The sequence below is a fragment of the Urocitellus parryii genome, chromosome 2 (genome assembly GCF_045843805.1).
Source record: "Urocitellus parryii isolate mUroPar1 chromosome 2, mUroPar1.hap1, whole genome shotgun sequence".
Lineage (NCBI taxonomy): Eukaryota > Metazoa > Chordata > Mammalia > Rodentia > Sciuridae > Urocitellus > Urocitellus parryii.
In genome coordinates, this window is record NC_135532.1 from 94098615 (window position 1) to 94111652 (window position 13038).

A 13038-nucleotide genomic window follows, 5' to 3' on the forward strand; every position below is an offset into this window, starting at 1 on the left:
ATGAGTCTCTTTAAAGATTAGCTAGGTCTAAGCAAAGATCTAAGCAACTCCTTATCCAAAAACATGATCTGAATGATATAAGGCTCAAATTTCCAGCATCTGGCCTTCTCTAACACCCTTGCTGATGGATAGGGATGCAAAAATAGTATCATTTACTCTTTTGGAGTGTGGGGGAATGGATAGCACTGTGGTTGAGTCCAGGTCTGGAGACAGACAGGCCTGGGTTCCATTACTGGTGTTCCCATTTACCAGCTGTGAACCTTGGTTGTTACTTCAGTTCTCTTGAACTTAAATTTCCCTACCTGGAAAATGGGGATAGCATCTTTTTTCCAGCACTGTTATGAGAATTAAATGTAAAGTGTTTAATGTGTCCCTTACACATAGTAAGTGCTAGGTAAGTGATAGCTATTCTTACCTTTGATTGTTCTTTGTCTCTCACTGTACCTATTGGAGTTCTTTAGGACTCCCTCAGCCCTGGATGGATTCTCTTTGTTCCCATTACTGCTGTCTGGAGAAGCTCAAGTTCTCTGCATTTTTAAATTTAATTAAATTAATATGTGGGGGGGTACTAAGGATTGAACCCAGGAGCACTCTACCACTGAACTATACCACTGCCCTCTGCCTTTTTTTTTTTTTTTGAAATAGGGTTTTACTAAGTTGCCAATGCTGATCTGGACTTGTGATCCTCCTGCCTCAGCCTCTGAGTTGCTGTGAGTAAAAGCAAAAGCATGTGTCACCAAGTCCAGCATAGCTCTCTGCATTTAAGTAAGAAAAAAAGCTCCATACCAGAAAAATCCTGGGGCACATTTTCAGAAAGACTGAAAAGTAATGGAACAGCCACTTTTGATCACCTGTCCAACTTCCTGTTCCATTAGAGAACCTAAACTGAAAAGGCCAGAGAGTGGAGGCAGGAGAATCTTCTCTAGGCCTCATTACTCTTGAAAGGGCTACAGCTAATTAAGGGTGAAGGGTAGTTAAGGTCAAGGACCCCTCTGAATGTGAAATAAAACATGGCACTCCTCCCAAACCAGCCTATCCACCCTGCTCTCCTGCAGGGAGGAAGCCCACGTTTGGAATCCTTGCACAGAACTCTTAACTTTCTTGGTTCTCTGGCAGAATAGTGATGTCATAATCAAAGTAGAGGCCAAAGGGGATTTTCAGAGATGGTGTGCCCTGGACCACCCTCACAAGCCCAGCACAAAGCGGGCTTGAAGAGAGTTAAATTCTGCCTTCCAGATTTTCCCTGGGCCTGTCTAATCCCCTAATAAGTCAGGCAATTATCATCCTGACTCCTGGGGACCTGCTCTTCCCAGAGACCATACTGCAGGTACAGTTGAAAGTTTGGGGACTAGGTGCAGGGAAGTTTAGAAGCAAGCATCCCCAGCTTTTTTGCCTCAGATTCATGAGGAAACAACAGTGGAGAGCAGTCTATACTGGCCATCAAGTTCCCACAAGCCCCTGGATTTTTGGCAATATTTATATATAGCTACAAGACCTTTCTATGGGATTCAGGGATCTCTGGTTGAATGTACTTTGGGAAATAACTGCTGGGGCTGACCCTAATGAAGATTCAATCCCCACTCTATCAGTTCTCTTCATTCAAATGGACCTAGAGAAGAATGACTTTGTCTAATGGCAGGAAGTTGGTCTGAACTTCAGTTTGAAGGACAGGAATACACCACCACCATCACCTGGAATAATTTCTGCCTCTCCAGAAACCTGGCTGCCATAGGCCTGGACCTCTGAGATATATCTGGCAACATAGCCTGGAACTTCCAGCTAGGCCTGGAAGCCAAAGTCATCAAGGAAAGGCATTTCTAGTCATAGAGGGTAACCTGGACACTTACCGCAGAGCAGCTCTTCTTCATTCCCTTAGAGGTGGGGGTGTCTCTATGGAAAGTTACATGATGTTCCTGGGGAAAGCTCCCTCTGCCCACCTCCTGTTTCACCAGGATCAGTCTTGTCACAAGATAGATTTTTGTGAAGTCACAAAGCTGTCTGCCTTCCCACTGGACCAGAGGACAACCAGGGACAAGTGGGCATGACTCGTTGGGAGGAAGGACTTCAAAAGCAGCCTTTGGATGCTTGAGTGTGGGGCCTGAAAGGAATCACTAGACCAGCCTTAGATTGAGGTAGATGAGGGGATCTATCACAGAACTGGATATGAGCACAGTTTCTCAGGTATCAGTCATTGCCAAAAGGTTAGATGTGCTGGGGCATTGTAGTCGTGGTCCTTTGATGAGATCTCCATGGAGAGGGGAGGACCTTTGATCCAACTGAGTCCATATGGAATTGCCATGGAAAGGGGATTAAGACCCCCGATCTAGAACCAAATCTTCCTCTCAGTGCCATCCATCATCCATTTGAATATTCCATTTCCTGGGAAAATCCATGCTACCAGATCCTGCTACACTGAAAAGCAGCCCTGGCCTGGTGCATTGGAACACTCCTGTAATCCCAAAGACTGACTCAGGAGAACTGAGGCAGGAAGATTGCAAGTTCAAACTAGCCTCAGAAACTTAGCAAGGCCCTGTCTCAAATTAAAAATAAAACAGACTGGGAATATGGCTCAATAGTTAAGCACCACTGGATTCAATCCCTAGTACCAAAAAAAAAAAAAAAAAGAAAGAAAGAAAGAAAAGCAGCTGTTGAACTGCTCAGAGGAAGAGAGGAAGAATATTAGAAGAAACAGGAATGTCCAATGTCAGATCTCTCCAGAGTACAAGACCCCCATCTCCCCAGGAACCAACCCAGAGGAGAAAACAGGAAGAAGGGAAAATCTCTATTCCATTAAATATGGAAAGGCAATCACTGCTTTGGAAGATCATGGTTTGTATGTGGTAGGTGGGGAGAGCAACTTAAATGGAAATCTGATTTTAAAACAAACTGCTGGGTGTGGTAGCACATGCCTATATGCACAGCAACTGGATCAGAAGTTTGAGGCCAACTCCAGCAATTTAGCAAGGCCCTAAGATACTTTGCAAGATCACATCTTGATATAAAAATAAAAAGGACCGTGGATGTAGTTCAGTGGTAAAACCCTAGGTTCAATTATTCGTGCGTGCGAGCTCGCACACACACACACAAAAAAAAAAAAAAAAAAAAAAAGAATGAAAAGACTGTTGGGCACAGTGGTACATACCTACAGTCCCAGTGACTCAGGAAACTGAGGCAGGAGGATTGCAAGTTTGAAGCCAGCTTCAGCAACCTAACGAAAATCAGCAGTCTCGTTAAAAAATTTAAAAAAAGAAAAAGGACTAGAAATGCAATCAGTGGTAACATGCACCTGAGTTTAATCCCAAATTCACATACACACACATAGCAAAAATGAAGAACCAAATAAAAGTTTCAAGTTAGGTTTCCAGCTCCAGCTCCTGTTCTGTGCCTGGTCCTGCACCCTGTGTATCTTGTGCTGACAAGAATGCAGCACATGGCATACATCACTGGCCCTGCTCTAAAGAATCCTCAATCTATGGACTGAGTGGACATGCTTAGTTGTGTCCCTTAAAGAGAAGGTTGCTATTCCAGGAAGTGGTGGTAGGGTAGCCTGGAACCCAGGAGTCCTGTATTCCAGTCCAGGGCCCAACATTTTCCTGAAGTTAAAAACAGAGCTGGGATGGGCTAGGGTTGTGGCTTGGTGGTACAGCACTTGACAAGCACACGTGAGGCACTGTGTTTGATCCCCAGCACCACATAAAAAAACAAAGGTATTGTGTCCATCTACAACATAAAAAAAAAAAAAAACTAGCTGGGAGCAGTGGAACATTTATATAATCTCAGCTACTCAGGAGCCTGAGGCAGGAGGATCACAAGTTTAAATGAGGCTAGACTGAGCAGTTTAGGGTGACCCTATCTCAAAAAGTAGGGGGCTAGGGCTGTAACTCAGTGTAGCATGCTTGGGGCCCTGGGTATAAGCCCCTTGCTCCTGTTGCCCCAAAAAGGAACAGGGGTTTTTATTTTACTTTATTTATTGATTGGTTTTTTTTTTTCAGCACTGAGGATTCAACCCAGAACCTCATGCATGTTAGGCCAGTGCTCTACCACTGAACTACTTCCTTTTTTTGTTTTGAGACAGAGTCTCAGTTACCCAGGCTGGCCTCAAACTTGTGATTCTTCTGCCTCAGCTTTCCAAGTCACTGGGAATACAGGCAGGCACCACGCGCCCAGCTTAATTCTTCATTTTTTTTTTTTAATATTTATTTTTCAGTTCTCGGCGGATATAACATCTTTGTTTGTATGTGGTGCTGGGGATCGAACCCAGGCTCCACGCATGCCAGACAAGCGCGCTACCGCTTGAGCCACATCCCCAGCCCTTAATTCTTCATTTTTAATTTGGGGGTAACAATGTCTGCATTGAGGGTGGTTGCAAGGTGTTTTTGCAGCAGGAAACATCACCTTACAGGAAGGGCTCCAGAGACTAAGCTGCTAGCCACAGCAGCATTAGCCTGGACTCCTATCCAACCCCCTTGGTTTTTACGCGAAGATCTCAAAAGTCTAAAATAGAATGATTTTTCAGGGCCATACAGCTATGATAGTAGCCCACTTAGGCAGCCTCACATTCCACAGCCTTTCTGAAACTTCCCCACCCCCAAAATTTTGGAGATTGAACCCCAAGTCTATGTCACACTAGGTAAGCTTTCTACCTCTAAGCTACATCCCCAGCCCTGGCCCTTTTTATTTTGTTTTGAGACAGGGTCTTGCTATATTGCCCAGGTTGGCCTTGAACTTGCAACCTTCCTTTCTCAGCCTCCTTAGAAGCTAGGATCACATCTGTGCCTGGCTCCCAGCAGCCTTTCTGTGTTGAGCTTTACTTTGCCTCATCCAAAAAAACTACTGAAAACAGCAACTTGGGAGGCTAAAACGGGAATTCCAGATCGCAAGTTCAAGATAAGTGTCGCAAACTTGGTGAGACCCTGTCTCAAGATGAAAAAATAAAAAATAAAAAGGCTGCCAGGTGGGGCTGGGGTTGTGGCTCAGTGGCAAAGCTGAGTATGTGTGAGGTGCCGGGTTGTCAATAGACCTTTATTATAAATAAAACAAGTAAAAAAATATTAAGAAAAAAGAAAAGGCTGCCAGGTATGGTGGCACAGTCCTGTAATCCCAACAGTTTGGGAGGCTGAAGCAGGAGGACCACAATTTCGAAGCCAGCCTCAGCCTTGTTTGGGGCTTGGCAAGGCCCTAAGCAATGAGACCCTGTCTCAAAATAAAAAATTAAAAAGGGCTAGGGATGGTTGAAAGCCCCTGGGTTCAAACCCTGGTACCCCAAAATTAATTAATTTAAAAGGCTGGGGCTCAGAGAGTGCCCCTGGGTTCCATCCCCAGTACCACAATTAATTAATTGAAATAAAAGAAGGCAGTATTTTAAAAATATTGTTTTTTCCTTTTTTTGTTATTTTTGATTGTTTTATTTTTGGTACTGGGGTTGGAACCCAAGGATGCTTTACTACTGAGCTAAATTCTCAGCCTTTTTGAGACAAAGTCTCACGAAATTGCTCAGGTTGTCCTTGAACTTCTGATCCTTTTGGCTCAGCCTTCTGAGCTGCTGGGATCACGGGTGTGTGCCACCACACCTAGCTTAAAAATATCTTTCAAAGATCTTATTGGTGCCTGACTGACCCTTGAGGCAGAGGGTGTGTTCAGCTAATCTGGTCACTTGGCTCTGATAGGCTGTTTGTCCCAAGTTCCCTTTGATGTTACAGATACAGGTTCATTACCTGAGTGCCAAGAGTGTGGCCATCCTACAGTTGAGGATTACATAAGAAAATGCCACTCTGCCCCTGGAACCAGGACCTGAGGCTAGAAAGTAGGAGGACAGGAAAGAGAGATGCTCAGTTTTTCCTGTAAACTTTTTTCCCTACTCTTTCAAATTACTGGGCACATAATATTTTAATAAAAAATAAAATTGTATTGGAAAATAAAACTACACGTCATCATAATATATTTGTCAAAATTCATAGTGCAACACCAAGAGTGAACTCCAATAAAGACTATGGACTTTGGGTGATAGAGCTTTGCCAATGGAGGTTCATCAATTATAACAAATGTCAGAGCTAGGGATGTAGCTAGAGCACTTGCCTAGTATCCCCAAGGCCTGGGTTTGATCCCCAATACCATAAAGAAAAGACAATTTTTTAAAGATGGTACAAATGTACCACTTTGGTACAGAATGTTAATAATGAGGAGACCTTGTTTGTGTGGGGGCAAGGGGGTATATGGGAACTCTGCATTTCCTGATCAATTTTGTTGTGTACTTAACTCTTTGTGGGGGATACTGGGGATTGAACCCAGGGGCATTTTACAATTGAGCCACATTTCTGGCCTTTTTTTTTTAATGTTTTGTTTTGAGATAGGGTTTAAGTTGCTTAGGGCTTTGCTAAATTGTTGAGGCTGGCTTCAAACTTGTCAGCCTCAGCCTACCAAGTCACTAGGATTATAGGTATGTGTCACCTGGCTAATTTTGCTGTGTACTTAAAACTATTATGAAAATTAGTCTATTTAGAGAAAAACCCAAGGAAGGAGGGAAGGAGGGAGGGAGGGAGGGACAAATCTGGAGAAGTTAGTACTTGCCTCAAGGGTTTTCTAGAATTACATGAGCTAAGGGGATATAGAACTTAGCCTGACCCAGGTGAGTTGACTTATTTATTTATTTATTTGAAGAAAAAGATTTTTCCATGTTGCCCAAGCCAGCCTTGAATTCCAGAGCTCAAGTGTCACTCCTGCCTTAACTTCCCAAGTAGGCTTTTTATTTTTTTTAATTGCTATATCTGTGCCATGGTTCCCCCTTAACCAGCACTCATGAGAAGGAAATGGCAGGAACAGGCCCCTGCTGCTCTTTGTCTGGGTATGCTGAAGCATCAGAGGCTTTATCAGTAATTTACAATTACCAATCCCTGATGGGGTCAGAATTCTGCACTCAGTTCAGACACCAGACAGTCACTGAACACAACACTTACTTTGTGCCAGGCCCTAACTTCACCCTTCAAAGTGTTCTCTTTGGTTAGGGATGTAACTCAGTGGTAGAGCACTTACCTACCATGTGTGAGGCCCAGGGTTTGATCTCCAGTGTCATAAAAAAAGTATTGTCTCAATAATCCTATAAGGTAGGCATCATGATCTAATCAACAGATGTGTAAGCTAAGGCTCCAAAAAGTTCAATAACACATCCAAGGTTAACTCAGCTACAAGGACAGTCCTGATAGAGCGCCTCCTCTTTCCCAATAAAAGGGGCATATAGGGAGAGAATTCAGCCAGCACCTGGGAAATGCTTGGCCTATTACACTCCCCTACCTACCCTCTCAGTGGCCTGAGAAAGATGCTACCTCAAAGGACAGCATCTGATTCCCAGAGGGGTTAAAACAGCCTGATGCCTCCACTGGGTTGTTGGGACACTGGCCCTGGGGAGGGAAGAGAAAGCATCCTAGCCTCTTTCTTAGGGGCTGGGATTAGGGATGCTGGAGCAGGGGGCCTGATTCCCCACAAATTTCAACAGGTTTGTCTTCCATTCCTCTGATCTGCCCCCTGCTCCTCCAACCAGTCATATACATTTTTCATTTTTTTAGTTGTAGATGGAAACAATGACTTTATTTTATTTGTTTGTTTATTATTTATTTATTTATTGGTACTAGGGATTGAACTCAGGGGCACTCAAACACGGAGCCATATCCCCAGCTATATTTTGTATTTTATTTAGAGACAGGGTCTCACTGAGTTGCTAAGCACCTCACCTTTGCTAAGGCTGGCTTTGAACTCTCGATCCTCCTGACTCAGCCTCCAGAGCCGCTGTGATTATGGGCTTACACCACCGTGCCTGGCTTTATTTTTTATGTGGTGCTGAGAATCAAACCCAGTGCCTCACACGTGCTCTACCACTGAGTCACAGCCCCGTCCCATTTTTTTTTTATTTTTTCAGCTTTCTTAGTTTTCTTTCCATGTTGTATAAGTTTTGAGTTAGTCAAGCTAAGGCCTTTTCCTATCTTCCCTCCTTGGCCTCATGCCTCTCCTTGTGAACCTCTTGTCTGCCTCCTTCTCTGGAGGTGAGAAGGAGATGAGGAGAAAGAGGAACTAGTCTGGAGATCCAGACCTTCGGTGTGGTGGCTGGGTACAATCTGGGAAGACATCCTGTAGATGGTGAGGTGAAAGATAGGCTACAAATAGAAAAGAGAAATGGATGGAGGGAACAATGGGAAGATATAATTTTTCAAAATGTAATTTTTCTCACCTCCTTAAAAATTATGGGTGCATCTTCTACAGGTCACTCATTTGTTCATTCTTTCCTTTATTCATTGAGTTTCATGTGCTGGGCAAGGAACAGGGTCCTATTTCATTTTTACAAGTTCTTTTAATTATTATTGGTGCATTATATTTGGATATACTGTTGGGATTTGTTGTTACATATTTGTACATGCACACAATATACAATATAACAATATAAATTGGCCAATATCCACCCCAGCACTTTCCCTCTCCCTCATTATCTCCATCCCCTTTGTCTCTTTCCTCTACTGATCTCTTCCCTTTGATTTTCTTTGATTTCATGAGATCTACCTCCATAATTTTTTTTTCATTTTTCCTCTCTAATTTCTGTATATGAGAGAATACATACAATTCTTTTTTTTAATCTTTTTTTTAAGAGAGAGGGAGAGAGAGAATTTTTAATATTTATTTTTTAGTTTTCGGCGGACACAACATCTTTGTTTGTATGAGGTGCTGAGGATGGAACCCGGGCCGCACCTATGCCAGGTGAGCGCGCTACCGCTGAGCCACATCCCCAGCCCCTACATACAATTCTTAACCTTCTAAGTTTGACTTATTTCACTTAACAGAACATATTTTATGTAACATCCATTTTCCTGCAAATGACTTAATTTCATTTTTCTTTATGGCTAAATAAAACTCCATTGTGCATGCATGTTATATATATATATATATATATATATATATATATATATATATATATATATATATATATATATATTACATTTTCTTTATTCATCAGTTGATGGACACCTAAACTGGTTCTGTAGTTTGGCTATTGTGAATTATGCTACTATAAACATGGGTATGCATGTAGTACTATAGTAGATGACTTCAGCTCTTCAGGATAAATACCAAGAAGTGGTATAGCTAGGTCATATGGTGGTTCCATGCCTAGTCCTTTGAGAAACCTCCATGTTGATTTCCACAGTGGATGTACTGATTTGCAATCCCACGAACAGTGTAAAAATATTCCTTTTTCTCAACATCCTCTCCAACATTATTATTTGTATTCTCAATGACTGTCATTCTGAGTGGTGTGAAATGAAATCTCAGTGTAATTTTGATTTAATTGCTAATGATTTTGAACACTTTTCATATATTTGTTGGCCATTTGTATTTCTTCTTATGAGAATTGTCTGTTTAATTCATTTAACCATTTATTATTTGGGTTATTTGATTTTTTTAGTGTTAAGTTTTTGAGTTCTTTATGTATTTTATTTATTAACCTTCTGTCAGAAGAGTAGCTAGCAAAGATTTTTTTCCCATCCTGTAGGTTCTCTGTTTGCATTCTTAATTGTTTCCTTTGTTGTGCAGAAGCTTTTTTAAGTTGATGCCATTCCATTTATTAACTCTTGGCATTATTTCCTGAGCTTTAGAGGCCCTATTGAGAAAGTCTTGCCTGTGCCTATATGCTGGAGTGTTGACCCTACATTTTCTTCTAAGAGTTGCATGTTTTCTGACCTAATTCCTAAGTCTTTGATCCATTTTGAGTTGATTTTTATGCAGGGTGAGCGATAAGGGTCTAGGTTTATTCTTCTACATATGGAAACCAGTTGTCCCAGCACCATTTGATAAATAGGCTGTCTTTTCTCCAATGTATGTTTTTTGGTACCTTTGTCAAGGATCAATTGACTACAGATGTGTAGGTTTGTCTGCATCTTCTACTCTGTACCATTGGTCTATGTGTGTGTTTTTATGCCAGTATTAGGCAGTTTCATTACTATAGCTCTGTAGTATAATTTGAAGTCAGGTATTGTGATGCCTCCAGCATTATTTTTTTGGCTTAAAATTGCTTTGGTTCTTCTTAGTCTTTTGTTTATCCAAATGAATTTTAGGACTGTTTTTTTCTAGTTCTGTGAAGAATATCATCAGTATCAGTATTTTGTTGGGGATTTCACTGAATATGTATGTTGTTTTTGGTAGTATGGTCATTTTTAACAATTTTTTTTAGAGGGGGGGGGACAGAGAGAGAGAGAGAATTTTAACATTTATTTATTTTTTCTTAGTTCTCGTCGGACACAACATCTTGGTTTATATGTGGTGCTGAGTATCGAACCCGGGCCGCGTGCACGCTAGGCGAGTGCTCTACCGCTTGAGCCACATCCCCAACCCCATTTTTAACAATGTTAATTCTGCCTGTCTATGAAAATGTGAAGTCTTTCTATCTCTGAGGTCTTTTTCAATTTCTTTCTTTCTCTCTTCTCTCTCTCTCTCTTTTTTTTTTTTTTGGGGGGGTGCTGAGAATTGAACCCAGGACCTTGTGCATGCGCCTGAGCTACATCCCCAGCCCCTCTATTTATTTCTTAAATGTTCTATAGTTTTTTTGTACAGGTCTTTCTTTCTTTGGGGGAATGGGTAGTTTGGATGTATTTGGGTTTATTAACCACTCATATACTGAAGGACATCTTGGTTGCTTCCAGTTTTTGGCAGTTATCAATAAAGCTGCTATAATTATCCATGTTCAGGTTTTTTTGTTGTTGTTGTTGTTTTGTTTTGTTTTTTTTGGTACCAAGGATTGAACTCATGAGAACTCAACCTCTGAGCCACATCCCTAGCCCTATATTGTATTTTATTTAGAGACAGGGTCTCACTGAGTTGTTTAGTGCTTCGCTTTTGCTGAGGCTGGCTTTGAACTTGTGATCCTCCTGCCTCAGCCTCCTGAGCCCCTGGGATTACAGGCATGTGCCACCAGGCCCAGTTAATATGCAACAATAGTCAGTAGACTTCAGATGTAGTTTATCACATAGTGTTAGAATATACTTTACAAACATTAAGGTAATTTGTAAAGGTGACAACATTTTCTGTGTAGCATTTTTTAAAAATATTTTTTAGTTAAACATGGGCACAATATCTTTATTTTGTTTATTTATTTTTATGTGGTGCTGAGGATCGAACCCAGGGTCTCACATATGAGAATCGAGTGCTATACCCCAGCCCCTCTGTGTAGCATTTGAAGACATATTCTAAATGATATGTTCAGAAGCATGGCAAATGAAAAGAATGGAATTTAGATTGTACCACCACACCTAGAAAATCTGTGTGTTTAAACTATAGATATGCTTACATATGAGACAATAGTTTTTATAAGAAATGTTTTTTTCTTTTTTGATGCTGGGATTTGAACCCAAGGGTGCTCTACTATTGAGCCTACATCCCCAGCCCTCTTTTAAAAGTTTTAAAATTTTCAATCTGGGCAAGGTGGCACACACCTGTAATCCCAGGAACTCGGGAATCTGAGGCAGGAGGATCTCTAGTCTGAGGCCAGCCTCAGCACTTATCAATGCCCTGAGCAACTTAGTGAGACCCTGTCTCAAAACAAAAAATTTAAAGGGCTGTGGATGTGGCTCAGTGGTTAAGCACCCCTGGTTTCTATCCCCATACCAAAAATAAAATTAAAATATTAATTTTTAGACAGGTCTTCCCAAGTTGCTTAGGGCCTCACTAAATTGCTAAGTGGTCTCAAACTTGCATTCCTCCTGCCTTAGACTCCCAAGGTGCTTGGATTACAGGCATGTAATCCATATGCCATCACACCAGTCCAAAAGCTCTTTTAAGTACAACTAGGAACTCTGATTATAAGGAGAGATGGGGGTATATTTTAGACCCCACAGGCAGGAACTGTAGTCCTTCCCTTCCTCCCTCCCTCTGGAGCTCTCAGCTCAATTTTCCTCTGCCTGGATGCTTCAGAGATTTCTGTGTCTTTGAAATTTGATTCCAAATTCCTTGGATATGCAATTGATTTGGCCTACTTTTAATCAGGTATTCTCTCTGGGCCAATCAGCTATTAGTAGTTAAGACACGTAACACAAACTACTTACCCCTGGGGGGTAGGTAGTTTTATAAAGGGGAGCATGGGCTAAAAAGTCGCAAAGGTGTCTCCTGCAGCTCCTTCAGTGAATATTTACTGTGCTCTTACCTCTTAAAATGGTATAACTACTACTGGTCTAATGCCTGATATAGGTCTGCTTCCTCAGTGGATGTGGATGTAAGTTCTTAGGACCAAATTGTATAATTCTGTTTCCAGGGACAAAACTATCTGCCCAATATTTATGAAATGAAGTGTCAAGAATTTCAGAAAAAAAGGGGCTGGGATTGTGGCTCATTGGTAGAGTGCTTGCCTAGCACATGTGAGGCCCTGGGTTTAATCCTTGGTATCACATAAAAATAAATAAATAAATAAATAAAGGTATTGTTTCCAACTACAACTAAAAAAAAAAAAAAGAAATTTCAGAAAAAGAACTGGACTTTGGGTTTATGGAAGCATAATAGAAAATATGACAATTGGGCACTACAGGGGCATAGGTTTACCAGCCAACAGGAAAAGTGGCCCAATCTCACATTGGACAATCACACATTTCTGAGCATCCAATAATTAACAACACCTTGGATGATGACTGTGGGTGACCTGGAAATGGTCAAGGAGTGGCCAATCAGGGGATTAGACTCCTTCAAGTATCTGAGCCAAAATGTTTTTTCATAGGACCCTGCCAATAGTTCTGTCCTCACAGGATTAAGGCTGTATTTTAATTATGTTTATGTGCCTGCCTCACCCAGGAGCCTCAGGGACTATGTGGTTTTTGTCTTTGTTTAATAAATCCCCAGGTTCTGTTGGATGAAACGGAATCCCCTTATGGCACAGGGGTGGGCAGTGGCAAAATACATGCTCATTGAATCCAATTCTGTACCAGACTTTGGGGCTACTGAGATTGGCTGACATGCTCCCATCTGGAGCAATCAGATACAGTTCCACTAAGAACAACTGCTATAACCAAGACAATTACA